Raw genomic sequence first — 17,105 nt, 5'->3', positions numbered from 1 at the left:
TGAAGCACACGTACGCGGATTCCGAGGAATTCGGTACACAGTGGGAACAGGCATTGGATGCCACAGGACCATGCCATTTTCTGATACGCGATGGTTGGCTTTTCTACAAAGGCCGACTATGTGTCATGAAGTCATTCCGGACAGCTCTTCTCCATGATGCCCATGACGCCATTACAGGTGGTCATAGGGGCATGAATTCGACTCTGGAGAAATTAGAACGGCAATACTATTGGCCAAAGATGAGGCGTGATGTGTTTACTTATGTACAACGCTGTGACATTTGTCAAAAGGTGAAAGCTCCTCGTGGAAAGAAGATAGGGTTGTTACAGCCTTTGCCAATTCCCGAGGATCCTTTCCTGGACATTTCGATGGATTTTGTCACAAATCTGCCTCCCACTCCGAGTAAGCGTAATACGCAGTGTTTAACTATTGTTGATAGATTCAGCAAATTTGTTATGCTTATTCCTTGCAGGGCCAATGTGACCGTCGAGGATGTTGTCCAGCTATTCATTCGGCATTGGTACCCGATTGGTGGGATTCCTAGGACCATAGTGTCAGACCGAGATGCCAAGTTTACCAGTCATTTTTGGAGGGCATTGTTTGATAATTTTGGTACTAAGTTGAATTTTTCCAGTGCATTCCACCCACAGACAGATGGCCAGACAGAGATATACAACCAGTTGGCCTTTGATGTGCTGAAGTGTTATGTCCACGATCAGCAAGGTAAGTGGGAATCGTTTTTGCCTTTAGTTCAAGCTGTTTTGAATGACTCTTTTTCTTCAGCTATTGGCAGGACTCCATATGAGGCAGTGTTTGGAAGGTCTTTCCAGTTGTTGTTAACCAGGACTTCGTCTTCAGTACCGGAGGCGAACAGAGTGATGGAGTCTTACCAGGAGATCCTAGAGTCCGTTAAAGACAGATTGGCTAAAGCGCAAGAGGCCTACTCTCGACAGGCCAATAAAGATCGAAGGGACATGAAGTTTTCGGAAGGGGATTGGGGGTATCTTCGGATTATGAAGCAAAGATTGAAGCAGGTGGGCAAGCGATACCCAAAGTTGTCTTTCAGGAGCTTCGGACCATTTTCCATCCGGAAAAAGATTAATGAGGTGTTTATGCAGTTAAAGCTACCTCCGAGTTGGACTATGCACGATGTATTTCATGTCAGTTGGTTAAAGCCATATGCAGGTCCACTCCCTTCAGAGGTCAAAGACGAAGCGGAACTAGACATTATTGATGAAGCAGAAGTAATGGTTCCAGAACAGATCCTTCTGCACCATTTCAAGCATAGCTTAGGTCGAAGACTACGACAGTTCCTCACGAAGTTTCAGGACCGAGGAACTCATGAAGCGGTATGGCTCGACAAAGAATTTTTTGAAGACTATCTGGCATTATTGACGGATTATTTGGAGGCTATGCAGCTTCCGTCAAGTTAAGCAGAAGGGGATGTCACGTGCATCCCGCACTTGGATGCCACGTAGACATTTCTGTACAGAAGGTGCAGGACCTGGGATGGTGAACTGGTCCCATGTGAGCCCAGTCTGGGACGAGTCAGCCAGGGATCCATCTCAGTCGTCCGAGGTCAGGTGTGCATTGTTCTGCACATGAGTCCAAGGTCAGGTGTGCACTGTCCTGCACATGAAGCAGTGCCAGTCCGCGCTGTGAGTCTCCCTCTGGAATGATGTCAGATGTTCTGTTCTGGTTTGCAACTGGATGCCAGGCCTCTGTAGGTTTGCATGTAAAGATGGGGCCAGCCCATAGGGCTACCCCAGTGCGAAGATCTGCACTTGCACTCTTAGTGTGGGCATGGGGGAGGTGTAGAACCACCCCCAAGGGGCCAGGAGGGCCCAGGCTGTGCCCACTAGCCAAGGCATGGGCTGGAAGGGCTGTCGGCCAGCCCTAGGACTGCTGGACAGGCAGCCGACAGGGTTTGAAACCCTACCCAGCAGGTCAGGCCAGGTGTAGGGGCAGTCCCACACCCATGTGCAGGGGTGCCCAGCCGCCTGATGTTGTCCCAGAAGGCTGCGCAGATTGGCCAGCATTTATTATAGTGTGAATTCAATTTATTGGAAAATACCCAGTCGTGGAGCTTTCTGAAGCTGGCCGACTGGATGCAAGAGGGAGTATAAATACTCCAGCCTAAAATCCATGAATCCATCTCATAATTCACCAAGTGCTCCAAGCAAACAAGGGCCAGGATAGCCAAGAACTTGCTAAAGCAAAGGGGTGAAGGACTGAAGGTCAAGGGCAGGTTTTCCAGCCAAGAAAAGGTCAAGTACTCTGTATTTGTTTTCAGATTTACACCATTCTAATAAAGCAAATACACCATCCGTGGTGGGGGCCCTACAGAGGGTAATTGGGACCCAATACTGTGTCTTCTCCATCTCCCCCTTCTCTCTCTATTTTCTGCACATCGTCTTTCAGTTTGTGCGTTAATTCCGTCGCGAAAAGAGTGCTGATTTCTGAGTTTTGAAGTACCGATCCTTCTCCGAACCTTCCGCATATTACACAACACCTCCCAATGAAAGTGATGAACACCTTTAGCATCGCTCAAAGCAACCTTGGGAATGGGTTTTTGCATCCATAAGGAAATCAGCACTAAAACAAGGACTAAAATGCATCCTAGTGATGACCAACAACCAATTGTATACGGGCTATTTTAAAGTTTTTTGGCCGACATTAACACTCAAAAACTAGATTTTAGGGTTTTAGCTAACATTTTAGGAATTTTGAGAGTAGAGCAGGGTTTTTGATAGGTTGTAGATGGTATCCGTACATGTCTGCATAATGTGGATCTGTCCAGTCGTGTAGATTAGGGTTTTCAAATAGCAGGTACAAGTTGGCCAGCAAATGGGGAAGGCTGTATAGTAGCAAGTGATGGTGCTTCGAGTTGGCCAGCAGATGGGGGAGGTTGTAGAGCAGCAAGTGATGGTGCTTGGGTGCTAGAGAGAGAGGTCGCCTAGCTCATATAAGGGAGAGGGAGGTATGGGACGCTAGGGTTGATTGGCTTGGCCTGTGGGGAGTGGAACCTTGACGAGGAAGAATCTTGATGAAATATATGGTTGGGAGGAAGATTCTTGATGAAATATACGGTTGGTTTGTTTTACAAAAGACATCCCCCCTTTTTTCACCTATAAAAACACCTCCTCTCGACGTGACGAAGCCTTGGAGATGGTCTATTGCGAGGCTTCACAATACGATTTCCATCTCTCGTATGTGGAGCATTAGTAATTGGGTGGTTTTGGCATATTTTATCGTCTTTCCTCAAGTGAAAAGGTGTGTTTTTTCCTCTCTTTAATTTTTGGAATTCAGAATTGGTACAACATTTTCTTGCAGCACCACCCTTTATATTCTCTTTTTTGTCTTCATGGAGCTTGCACTTTGCATTAATGAGACGACCTATCAGACCATGAGGAGAATCCTCAACCCGATGGGGAGCCTATTGAAGTTGAGCAAGAGGAGGTTGAAGGAGTAGAGAAATCCTACTTTGAGGAGAAAGTGACCAAACTTTGGGCTGACTTACAGGTTGATATACAACAATTGCAGTTGATCCTCCTATAAAGGGCGGTACTTGGATCAGTTCCTACTCGAGGTATGATTGCGGTCTTCTTTCATGTCGGACGCTTTTGTGAGCGAGAAGAAGGAGAGGACACAAGAGGTTATAGACTCCTGGCTCAATTGATGGAATGCGCACTTTGAGTTTCACTCTTTCTCAGATGCTCGAAAGATCGAGATGCTGAGGGGTCTCCTAAAAGGGAAGGCTTTTACGTGGTGGAGAGAACTTAGGGATAAACCCATTACTTGGGTAGATTTTGAGGCACAGTTCTCCTTTAGGCAGAGGACGAGTTTGCTGTTGTGGCCAATTTTGTAGACTTGGATATTGCAACATGTCTTTTGACACATATCTACAAAGGTTTAGGGAATTGCAGTCTTGAATAGGGCACATGGATGCTACTACTTTATGTGGATTCTTTATCCATGGACTTGCTCCAGATCGCAAACTCCAGGTGATAAATAATCATAGTAGGATACTTCAGGATGCCATCAATTATGTTAGAATTTATGAGGAGACCATGGCTAGCCAGAATAAAAAATAGGTCTCTTAGAAATCTCACACTCCAGGCTCGAGCAGGGTTAGTTCAGGTTTGGGAACGCTTTATATAACAAAAATCAAACCCAAGCTTTGGGTGATTCCAATTTGAAGAAATAGAAGAAAACCCACCGATCTTCAAACTTTTTGAGATGGCGAGTTTCATTTGTGGTCAGAAGAGCCATATGAGAGCAATGTGAGAAATATGTGCTACTGTTGTAAATATGAAAACATAGAATAAAATAGCATGTATGTGTAGAAAGTAGAGTGCAGATGATCAAGAACCTGAATATGAATAAAGGTACAGTATGTTGAAATATGTAAGCTCGGTTTATGTGTATGGGAAAGCAACCTAGAGGTGCAAGATATTGTGGTAAGAAAAGAATGCCACATGTGATATTTTATGGTGTGTGAGTGTTGACCAAAAGAGTGGAAAAGGGAGTGCCATATGGATGATGGTGTGTAAAGTGGGATAAGGCTAGAATGACTATATCATTGTATGGTTCATTGTGATATGCAATAGAATTGATTGTTGAGTGTGCTCTCTCTCTCTCTCTCTCTCATGGAGTTTCTTTTGTGGTTTAATCCATCTTAATTTTTATGCTTAATATATTCTATCACCATGATCAATCTCATATTAGGATTGTCAACATGGTATCAGAGCTAGGATGGGCTCTTGGTCATGGTGCATATCTATGTATAGGTTTCTAGTTTGTGTCCATTTGATTAAGCATATTTTCTATTTTAACATTTTTATAATGAGAAAATTATACACACATCATTATGGATTGCATTTGGACTCTTGGAAGCTGCTCATGGAGATTTGGAGATTATGGTGCTACAAGGGAAGCTGAAAATGAAGATTTCAACAATATGAAGACATAAAGTCTTCATTAACATCAAAGAAGCCGCCCAAGAGAGTTACAAATGGGAGTTTTCCACATGGAGAGTCTACTCATCATCAAAGAAGCTGAAATAAGGGTTTTCAGTAAGTATGAAGGCTATGGAGTCTTTGGTGTCAACAAGAAAGTGGGCGAAGAAGTTTTGTGGAGGTAATTTGTGGAGTTTTTGCCTCATGATTTTAGAATTTGAGCATGGAAGAATGCTCAATGTAAAGAAAGGTCTGATTTATGGGATGAGAGGATCCCATGGTTCTTTGCATTTACACAAAGAGTGTAAGAGGCGCAATGCTTGTCTAAGAAGAAGGGTCAAGCAGTTATGAGCTTGGAAGAAGTCCATGGTTGAGCACATTGGAAAGAGTGATGCTCATGGAAGATGGGCAATGTTTGGTAGAAGACTTTGGAGATTTCACATTGGTTTGCACCTTGTTTTCTTGAGAGAAACCAAAATGGAGAAGCACCCTTGAGTGGTGCATGCAAGGGAGAAGTGTGCAGTTTTTGGAGCTCATAAAGGCCATGCAAATGGTTGTGGAAGACCTCATTTTGGTGGTTTGAGGAGGCAAATCATGGTGGTTTGGTGGTTTGAGGAGGCAAATCATGGTTTGGTATAATAGAGCTCATTTGGGGAGCTCGAGAGGGCCATATTTTGTTTCTATGCACACTTCTAGAAAGGATTGCAGCATTAACTTTGAGTGGGGACATAGAGCTAAGGTGCTCGACGTGGAGAGATCTGTGAGAGAAGATCCCTCACCATGTAGAAGATGAACAAGAGGTAAGGGTCGCAAAGAAGTAAACGACATGTAATCTGCGTGGGAGATTTGCACGGCGTGTAGATGACGAGTGGCATGGCATGTGCAACTTGGAAAACAGTAAGTAAGTTGGAGAGTAAGAAGTAATGGTAGTCGTCAGCAAAAGCATCATGTCAGTATTGAAATCATCTAAGAACGGTGACAAGAGGATACAAATGATCGAGTGAACAACAAGGAGAGATGAAAAAATCTTTAACAACTACAAAGAAGGGCACCTCCAAATGGTAGTCCCTAGTGACCAAAGAAAGGTAGCAATAGCTCGTTTCACAGAGGAAGAATGAGTGTGGGCTAGCCAAAACCGATATTGTAACCAAGGAGCCAGCAAACTATTGGTGAACATAGATGCACACAACCATGTGAAGTAGTAGAGAGAGGCAAAGGCCAGTCAATATACACGAGAAGCTCAAAAGAAGGCACCTCAAGGCAATGTTGAAAGCAATGGCGACACGGTGGTGAATGAAATGAGGTTGGCAACTGGGGCGGAGAAGACAATATTTGTGCAAAGGTTGCATGCACAAGCAAGAGGATGAGCAGTCTTGTGGTGGTGGTGGCTACAAACCATCACGAGGAAGAAGATGACCATGTGATGTGGTCCCATGCAATAGCAGCAAGGATAAGAGTGGTGTAGTGCCAACACACAAGGAAGTGTAAATGACCTACAAAAAGGAAGTCGCCTAGATGTCAGAGGTTGGTCGCATTCTTTTCTTGGTGAATACAGTCTGGAGAGAAAATTGCAGTTGATTTTGGATGCTTTTGAAAACCTTCATGAATCAAGGGTTTGTTCACACATTCCATTATAAAACCTTATGCACATGATATAAGGGAACTTTTAAATCTTTGAAAAGGATGTGTCCACACACACACACACACACACACACACACACACACACAAGATCTATATCCTTGTTTATCTATATCCTTGTTTGCATGAAAAAAAGATGAGTTTTTTGAGGGTATGTTCACATGTGGGTTCCATGCCCGCCGCTACAGCCAAAATGGAGTTGTACCATTTTCTCACCCATGGTATGAGGGTAGCCGTACCCAAGCTCACCAAGAAGCTGAAAATGGTTTTGTAGTAGTGTGCATAGGCGATGCACGTGTAAGGTGCATGTGCATGGGTTGGTTCCCACCACCTGAACATTTATGTTCAAATTGGACATATTGGTTTCGCTGTGAGAAAGTGGGCTCAAAAAGGACTTCGTGTCTAGGTTAACTAGGCATATGCACACACACTTGTTAAACACTCTAATTTATCATTGAGGGGGAGTGTTGAGAGACGTGTTGCATGAGGGCAATGCTAAATTTTATGGGTGGGGTGAGTGAGAACACCTCACTTAAGAGGGGGTGTTGAAATATGTAAGCTCGGTTTATGCATGTGTGGAAAAGCACCCTAGAGGTGCAAGATATTGCGGTAAGATAAGAATGCCACATGTGATATTGTATGGTGTGTGAGTGTTGACAAAAAGAGTGAAAAAGGAAGTGTCACATGGATGATGATGTGTAAAGTAGGATAAGGCTAGAAGGCCTATATCATTGTATGTTTCATTGTGATATACCATAGAATTGATTGTTGAGTGTGCACACTCTCTCTCTCTCTCTCTCTCTCTCTCTCTCTCTCTCTCGCATGGAGTTTCCTTTGTGGTTTAATCCATCTTTATATTTATGCTCAATATATTCTATCACCATGATCAATCCCATATTAGGATTGTCAACAAGTACGAAGGAGGTCCATGAGTGCTGGTATGTACAAGGTAGGGCTGAAATCAGAGATAAAAGTGATGTGGGCTAAGGCACCTATATAGGTCCTCATGCAATGCATGGCCTTATAAATGGACCAAATAATAGCACTGTGGGAGTTTGACCAAGTTTGATCCACTCTCGAACAAAATGATAATGTACTTCAATATGTCTGGATCGACCATGAATCACCGGGTTTTATGCCAAAGCAATAGCACTGTGGGAGTCCGAGAAAATTGTGACAAGAGAATCTTATGCACATCATAAATGTTCTAGAATGTGATGAATCCACAAAGCTTCAGTCGTGGAGAGAAGGTAGGATTTATACTCAGCCGCAATAGTGTAGCAATAGTCCTCTGTTTTTGACACTTCCAAGAAACCATTCCAGATCCAAGCAGAAAACAATATCCAAAAGTAGACCGCCGAGAATCAACACAACCAGCCCAATCAGCATTCGTGAATCTGATCAAATCAGAACCACTAAAATAAGTGATGCCATAACTGGATATGCCATGAAGATACTGATGAAGAACTTGCAAAGTAGCTTGCCAGTGAGATCGTCGAGCCATAGACAAGAACTGACTAAGAATACTCAAGGTATGAGAGATATTCGGATGAGTGTTGTTGAGGTAGAACTTGCAAAGTAGCTTGCCAGTGAGACCGTCGAGCCATAGACAAGAACTGACTAAGAATACACAAGGTATAAGAGATATTTGGATGAGTGCCATGAAGATACTGATGAACTTGCAAAGTAGCTTGCCAGTGAGACCGTCGAGCCATAGACAAGAACTGCTAAGAATACTCAAGGTATAAGAGATATTCAGATGAGTGTTGTTGAGGTAGAGCAATGAACCAACCAACTGCTGGTACTCACTCGAATCAACCAAAGGAAAATCATCTTCCTTTTTGAAAGCTTGGAACTAGGATCCATGGGACAAGAGAGCGGAGTACAATTTGTTAAACCATAAAGAGAAAGCAATTTGTGTCTCTTGAGAAATAAAAATGCAATCATTGTGGTGCCATACGTCAAGAGACCAAGAAAGTAATGAAGTAATCCAAGATCAATCCTCTAAAACTACTATCAAAGCTGAGAGACTGAACATGAGTGATCAACTGAGAAGCAAATATTGTAAGGACTGTTACCATATTATAGTAGTGATGTGTGTGAACACACTTAGGACCGCCGGGGCACTTTTTCCCTCACTAGGAGGTTTTTTCCCCCGTGCATTGTATATACGCCCATTATCTTCTAGGGCTTGTTATCTTTCATTTTTTGGCACTCATAATACACTACTGTGTTGTGCTCAAGCTTCCTCATCTTCTTGAAGTTGTGTGTGCATTCCTGCAACCCTAATTCCAACAATTGGTATCAGAGCAGGCTTCCTCCTCCCGGGCAGCATCACCGGCACCTGCCGCTTCATCTCCTCCGATTGCGACGAGGTTTCACGAGCGTCTGCAGGTTAGTATATGCCGTGGGAAAGCCCGTAGGGCTTGTTCGTTTCAGAATTTTGATCTGAAGTCATTTCGCCCTCCGTTTTTGCATTCCAAGTACTGCGCAGGCAAAATCGTCCTACTGTGCAGATTTTCTGTCAAGATTAAAATCTGCAGGACAGGTGCCCATTCGTCTGTTTTGGGCTGTGCTACATAGCACAGGTCGATTTTATACAGGTTTACCTCTTACAGACAGCATTTACATCTAGTAGTACAGTCATTGGCCATGGCTGACAACAATGATGTATTCCGCATGTTGGCTGCTGAGGATAAGTTGGATGGCACCAACTATCCATTGTGGGCATATATGATGCGACATGTATTGGTAGCAAAGGGGTTATGGAACATTGTGCAGGGTATTGATGCACGTCCTATTGTGGCTGGGAATGCTGCAAACACATCAGAAACAGGTACTGTTGATGATGGTGCAGGCACAAGTGCTGTAGCAGCTGTTCGAGAACCACCACTTTCAGCAGAGCAGATTCGTTGGGATGGTAGAGATGCGCAGGCTCATGCCTTGATTGCGCTGTCTGTCAAACGTACCATTATCCCACATATTCGCTCCTGCAGGACTTCTAAGGATGCTTGGGATGTACTTGCCACATTGTATCAGGCAAGAAATGAGGCTCGTGTTGCTTACCTCCGAAAACAGTTGGAGAGTGAGCATATGAACGAAGGTGATTCTATGGATAGCTTTTTGACAAAGATCAAGGATTTCAAAGAGCAGCTCATTTCTGCAGATGAAATCCTGTCAGACAGTTCACTTGTGCAGACTGTTTTGAATGGTCTACCAGATTCTTATCAGGGTTTTGCTTCCACTCTTCGCTTGATGATGAAAGGCAATCCCAATGCCTTATCATTTGAGGAGTTAGTTTCTGTTTTGCTGCAAGAAGACCAGTCAAGGCAAAACAGGAATATTATGCGTGTCGCAGATCAAGCTTTCGTTGCTAGTCAGAGAAGCGAGAAAGGTAAAGCTGGCTTTTCTTCTAGTAAGCAGAAATCTGCAAATGCTGCGCAACCAAAGAAGGAAGACAAAGATGAGAAGAAGGGTGACAAACAGAAGACATTTTGCAAGTACTGTAAGGGAAATGATCATGTCATCAAAGCTTGTCCTAAGCTGGCTGCGAAAGAGGCTAAGAAGAAAGAGGCTGGTATGGCTGTTGCAAATGCCTCTCCTTCTAACAATGAATCTGCTAATGTTGTGCAAGATACAGAATGGGCATTCAATGCGCAGTGCAGTTATGACCCATCTTTGCATGACACATGTATGTCTGCAGTAGATTCAGATGTATGGTACTTTGACAGTGGTGCCACTAAGCATATCACCTCGCAGCGCAGTTTATTCACTTTCCTTGAGTCTGCTCCCACAGGGAATACTGTCACTTGTGCCAATAACTCCTCTTATCCCGTTAAAGGAGTTGGACAGATTGTGCTGAATGTTGCAAATTGCAACACCTTTACACTTTTTGATGCATTGTATGTGCCAGGGATCAAAAAGAATCTGCTGTCAGTCTCCGCATTTGCCAAAACAGGTTTGGTTGTAAAATTTGTGGATGACAGATGTACTGTTCATGATCTCTCTTGTGGTGACATCATTGTAGCATCTGGTTCACTATGTCGAGGGCTGTATAAGCTCAATATGGATGGCAAATGTGTAGAGGATTCAGCATGTGCTATTATGGATACGCAGGCTATTTCAAATGCAAAACTGTGGCATGCACGTTTTGGTCATCTGAATTTTGCAAGTTTGCTGCGCCTGCAGAAATCTGAAATGGTGTCTTCTTTGCCTAAGCTTGAGGCACCTGTCAAGCATGTTTGTGAGGGCTGCATATTGGGTAAAATGCAGCGTGCTTCCTTTCCCAAAGATGGATCAGTGAGAGCTGAACGTAGATTGCAGCTTGTTCACAGTGATGTTTGTGGTCCCATGCAAACTCCATCATTTGGAAACTACCTTTACTTCGTGACTTTCATTGATGATTTTACCAGGCATGCATGGGTATATCCTTTGAAGGCAAAGTCCGAAGTGTTTTTGTGCTTCAAACAGTTTTTTGTTATGGCTGAAAATGTGTCAGAAAGTAAGATGGGCACCCTCCGTTCAGATCGAGGGGGGGAGTATATGTCTTCAGAATTTAATGCATTTCTGGCTGAGCGTGGGATAAAACACCAATGTACAGTGCCGTATACACCACAGCAAAATGGTGTGGCTGAGAGAAAAAACGGGTCTCTCATGGAAATGGCAAGATGTATGGTTAAGAGTCAAAGTCTACCACATGGTTTTTGGCTTGAGGCTGTCATGTGTGCCACTTATGTACTAAACAGGTGTCCCACCAAAGCATTACAGGTTGTCACTCCATATGAGGCTTGGCATAGCCGCAAGCCATCTGTTGGCCATTTACGTGTTTTTGGTTGCCTGGCATATGCATTAGTGCCTGTGCAACATCGCAGAAAATTGGATGACAAAGCTGTCAAATGTATTTTTGTTGGATATAGTGCTGAGAGCAAAGGCTATCGTTTGTATCATCCACAGACAAAGCGCATTTTGGTTAGCCGTGATGTTGTATTTGTGGAAGATGCAGTTCAGCCCTTGGTTTCATGTACTAAGGAGACAGATATCAGCTCACGTGATGTCTATGATACATTGTTGCCTCTTTTCAGTGGTGCACAGTCAAGTGTAATACCTCATGAGGTAGTTTTTCAGCCTATGCAGGTTTTAAATGATGGCACAGATCAGCCTATATCTGATGCAGATGTGCATGATGCACTTGAGGATGAGAGACAAGAGATTGAGGGCTCTAGGAACATGCCTAGATGGCTGGTGCAGACTTTGCGTGACAGCAAGTTGGATGCCCCTTTGTCTAGTCGCACTCGTTCTGGCTCTCATGGTGCCTCTTATGCGTCAGATTGTTATGCATTGGCTGTTTCTAGTATGTGCGATGAAAGTGAGCCTGTTTCATTTGATGAGGCATAAAGTTCAGAAAATTGGATGGCTGCTATGCAAGCAGAATACGATGCTATTATGAAGAATAGTACATGGTCTTTATGTGACTTGCCCCCTGGCAAGAAGGCCATTGGCACTAAGTGGGTATACAAATTGAAGCGTAAGCCTGATGGCACAGTGGATCGCCATAAGGCTAGGCTTGTTGCAAAAGGTTATGCTCAAGAGAAGGGCATTGATTTTGATGAGACTTTTGCTCCCACATGTCGTATGACCACTGTTCGTAGCATCTGTGCATTAGCAGCTCATAATGGTTGGAATGTACATCAGCTGGACATAAAGACTGCGTTCTTAAATGGAGATTTGCATGAGGAGGTGTATGTATCGCAGCCTCGTGGTTTTGTTCAAAGAGGGCAGGAAAACAAAGTGTGCAGGTTAAAAAAGGCTTTATATGGTTTAAAGCAAGCTCCACGAGCTTGGTATGAAAAAATACATGCATATTTGATTGCACATGGGTTTCAGAATAGTCCAACAGAAAGCACTTTGTATGTTAAACGTGTGGATGGTGTACATCTAATCATTGCTCTCTATGTCGATGACATGCTGCTCACAGGACCAAATGAGAGTCATATTGCTGATTTTAAGGCTGATTTGAATGCCTCTTTTGAGATGTCAGATTTGGGGCATTTGCATCATTATTTGGGGATACAATTTAAGCAGTGTGATGGATATTGCTTTGTGTCAGACAAAGTATATTGAAACATTGTTGCGGAGATTTGGCCTTGAAGACTGCAAGCCTATTGCTACTCCAATGGAGACAGGTTTGAAGTTGAGTCTTCATGATGCTGGAGATCACTTTGATGTCACACTCTATCAGACAGCTGTTGGTTGCCTCATTTATGTATGCATTACGAGGCCAGACATTCAGTTTGCAGTCTCACAGGTGAGCAGATTTATGCATAGCCCAGGCATTAAGCATTGGCAAGCAGTGAAGCGTATCTTTCGCTATTTGAGTGGTACTCGGCATCTTGGGTTGTTTTATCCCAAGGGGGGATCATTGCCGCCAGATTTACATGTTTTTTCAGATTCTGACTGGGCTGGTTGTTATGACACACGCGTGTCCACGAGTGGTTTTTGCTTCATGCTTGGAAGCTCATGCATATCATGGTTGAGCAAGAAGCAGCCTACTGTGGCCACTTCTAGTTGTGAAGCTGAGTACAGGGCAGCTTTCACAGCTACGGTTGAGTGTGTGTGGCTCAGACGCCTTATGGCTGATTTGGGTGTTGGGCAGCCATCTGCCACCACCATCTTCACTGACAGTCAGAGCGCATTGGCAGTTGCGCGGAACCCAGTGTTCCATGCTCGTACGAAGCACATTGAGGTGCACTACCATTATGTCAGGGAGAGACTCTCTGCAGGAGAGATCAGTTTGGCTTATGTGCCAACACAGGATAACCTTGCAGACCTTTTCACAAAGGCTCTGCCTCGTGAGAAGTTCGAAGCTTTTCGCAAAGCTTTGGGCTTACTCCCTTTTGTGGATTCGTCCACATAGCTAGACACTTCCCTATACATGAGTGCTAGCTCTTGTTCACCGCATCACTCCAGGGGGGATTTGTTACCATATTATAGTAGTGATGTGTGTGAACACACTTAGGACCGTCGGGGCACTTTTTTCCTCACTAGGAGGTTTTTTCCCCCGTGCATTGTATATACCCCCATTATCTTCTAGGGCTTGTTATCTTTCATTTTTTGGCACTCATAATACACTACTGTGTTGTGCTCAAGCTTCCTCATCTTCTTGAAGTTGTGTGTGCATTCCTGCAACCCTAATTCCAACAAGGACGAGCTCATCCACATATAGCACAATGATAAAAATATCACCATCAAAGAGGACGACATAAAGGTTTGAATCTGGATAAGCTCTCTCAAATCCAAGTGAATTCAAGAAGGCATCAATCTTCTAATACCAAGCACGAGGTGCATGTTTGAGACCATATAGAGCCTTCCAACAATAAATAAACATGATCTATGTGTCCTTGAATCTAAAATCCTGGAGGTTGCTCAACATATACCTCCTCCTCTAGATCTCCATTCAGAAAGGCGGATTTGACATCCATTTGAAAGACATGCCATCCAAAATGAGTAGCCAAGGCTAAAACAATCTGATGGTGGTATACCTAGCAAACGTCTCATCAAAGTCCTTTCTAGCTCTCTTAGCATAACCACGAGCAACAAGGTGAGCTTTGTACTTATCCAAAGTACCATCAAAATGAACCTTGAATTTGAAAATCCATTTGACACCAATGACCTTCTAATGTAATGGGCATGGAACTAACTCCCAAGTTTTTTTCCATAGACATCTCTTCTTCCATAGCCTATCACCACCACTGCAGCAAAGCAAGGGCCTCCTCAAGAGTCTCAAGCTCATCAATATCTTGTAAGGTACTCATAAGACCATAATTCATAGTATGATCGGAAGAAGAAAGTCGAGAAGATCTCCGAGGTCCAAAAGGTGGAGTAGATACCTGCGAATGCAATTGGCTATCAGAAAGGCCAGAGTCCCATAATAATTTCTAGACCCACGGGGGTGGACCTCCTCTCAAATCTAAAAGAAGAAGAAGGTACTGCTATAGAAGTGGACGCATCCAAGATGATAGCCAAATGTGGAAAAGATAATGGAGAGGTTGCAGATACTAATGAAGAAGATTCAGGAGGCAATCCAGCTCTATGTAAGGGGCTGGACACAAAAAATATAGGGGCTGAAATAGAGGGTACAATGGGTTGAATTGGTGCTAAAAGACATCAGAGGTCATTGCGGGTGAGAAGCTTGCTATGGTAGATGAGAAAGCTCTCCAATATCGGGTAAGGGTAGGAGAGGAACCAAGAGAAACGTTACCAATACGAAGAATGGGCAAGGAAGAGTCATCTCCAATGCGAACCAAAGAAGAGAAATCCTCCAAAATATGTGAATGTTTGGTCATATGGATAGAAGCACCATTGTCACTGACCCACTCAACCTTTTTTGGTGTGTCACTAACCTATGTGGAAGAAGTCTCTGTGATGACAAGGAAAGTATCCTGTGGAGAGGTAAGAGGAGAATATGTAACTGCCATGTATGCCACTTTGGCATTGCCCTTGTCCTTTGCCTTTCCTTGCCTTTGTTCTTATCAGAATCCTTGTCAGAATCCTGAGAGTTATCTTTGGCTTTGGCTGGTCGAGAAACTGTCATGTTGAGCAAAGCATTGTTCTTCCGTATAGATTAATCTGCCACAAAAAGAACACTCCAAGATTTTGTTACCTTTTTGGCCTCTGTAGCATCCTTAACTTTTCCTTGGGTAGCGTTGTTCATGTTGTTGTTGCCTCCTCGTCTTCCTTTGTTCTTGCCCTTAACTTGGGTAACAAAAGCAGATTTTGACTTTCATTTGCCTCTCATCAAACACTTGTAAAAAGATGGAAGAGGCTGGCAAAAGTAAATATGATGTTTTGAAGGAATCAAAAGAGGAAGGCAATTTACCAAGTAGCTTGTGGATTGCGTTGTTGGTTACACTGGAAGGAGAAAAGAAGTCTAGAGAAGTTAGAATATTGATCTCTTGAAGCCACATCCTCCAAACGCACAATTCTCCTCTTCAAATAGGGCTAGAAGCAGCTAGACCTCCTCTAAAACTGAGCACAGTTAGTATGAGGATGAAGAAGAAGAAATGTAGGGTGGGATGGTGGGAAAAAACCAAAAGGGGAGAAAAGAAATGGTTCTCCAAGGTTTAATTGCACCATTGATGCTGAAAACACAGCTTTGTGGAGAGAAACATAGCCTAATTGAAGAAAACACAGCACCACTAAGAAAACATGTCTTTTTGATTAAAAAACACAGCTCCCAATGAAAACGCACCTCCAGATTTGAAAACACGGGTCTTTATGTGCTGAAATCTATAAACAACACGTTCTTGAAGGAAAATGCAGGTCCTAGAGCAGTTCTAGGCTCTGATACCATGTGAGAAATATGTGCTATTGCTGTAAATATGAAAATAGAGAATAAAACAACATATATGTGTAGACAATAGACTACAGATGATCAAGAATCTGAATATAAATGAAGGTACATCACAAGGGAGGCCCATGAGTGCTGGTATGTACAAGTTAGGGATAAAATCAAAGATAAAAATGATGTGGGTTGAGGCACCTATTATATAGGTCCTCGTGTTGGTCGACCAAGTTCTACAGGAGGCCGACCAAGACAAAAAATTCATAAAATGCTGAAAATTTCTAAGAAGGAACCCAAAAAATGGTGCAAAAATAGTAGAGAAAATATGCGATGTAGGGCCTTATAAATGGGCAAGATACAAGCATACAAGGAGTCCATCTGAACAATATTTACAATAAGCAAACTATCCAGAGGCAAAGAAAGTGCTCACATGTGACATAAGTAAAAGGTAACCCTAGCATCTCTTCCGTTTGAAACAAGAGCTCTAGATCATAGTACTTACATGGTATGTAACTTCAACATGTCGGTCTTTGGCCCCAATGATCTTATATGGACGTATGGATCAATATTAGGGAAGATAATGTACATCCTTTTTGACCTTGGTAGTGCTCACAACTTCGTTAATGCCAAACTTGTACAAAAGTTGAGAGTGGAGACATAACCAACTGATTATGTTTATTGTGTAAACTTGGTAGCATGGCATGGACATATTCAGGACTGGTGGCTTTCTCAATTGATGATCTCCATCGAAGATTATACAGAGGCCCTAGATTTTTTGATTATGGATGTAGATAGGGTTGATGTTATTCTAAGAAAGAAATGGTTTTATAGCCATGATTTTCATGTCGATTAGAAGGGTTATACTTTGCCCTTTGTTATGGAGGGCTTTTTGATTTGTCTTAAGAGCGATTTTATAGTTCTACCCTCTACTTTTGTAAATTTGGAAGAAATTCATAATATAATTGGAAATTCAGATTATGAGGTGTATCAATGTGTTCTTGATCCTCTTTCATCTAATGTTAATTACAGTTAAGTTGGATTCTTGGGAGACATATGCTTTAGAGGATATTAAGGTGAATTTCACTAATGTCTTCCTTGCCAAATTACTTTATGGTTTTCCACCCACCGGTAGGTTGGTGGATCATAAGATTGATTTGTTTGTAGGGTC

Source organism: Cibotium barometz, chromosome 54, assembly GCF_041138505.1.
Source record: "Cibotium barometz isolate CiBa-2024 chromosome 54, ASM4113850v1, whole genome shotgun sequence".
Taxonomy (NCBI): domain Eukaryota; kingdom Viridiplantae; phylum Streptophyta; class Polypodiopsida; order Cyatheales; family Cibotiaceae; genus Cibotium; species Cibotium barometz.
This window is presented reverse-complemented; position numbering follows the sequence as displayed.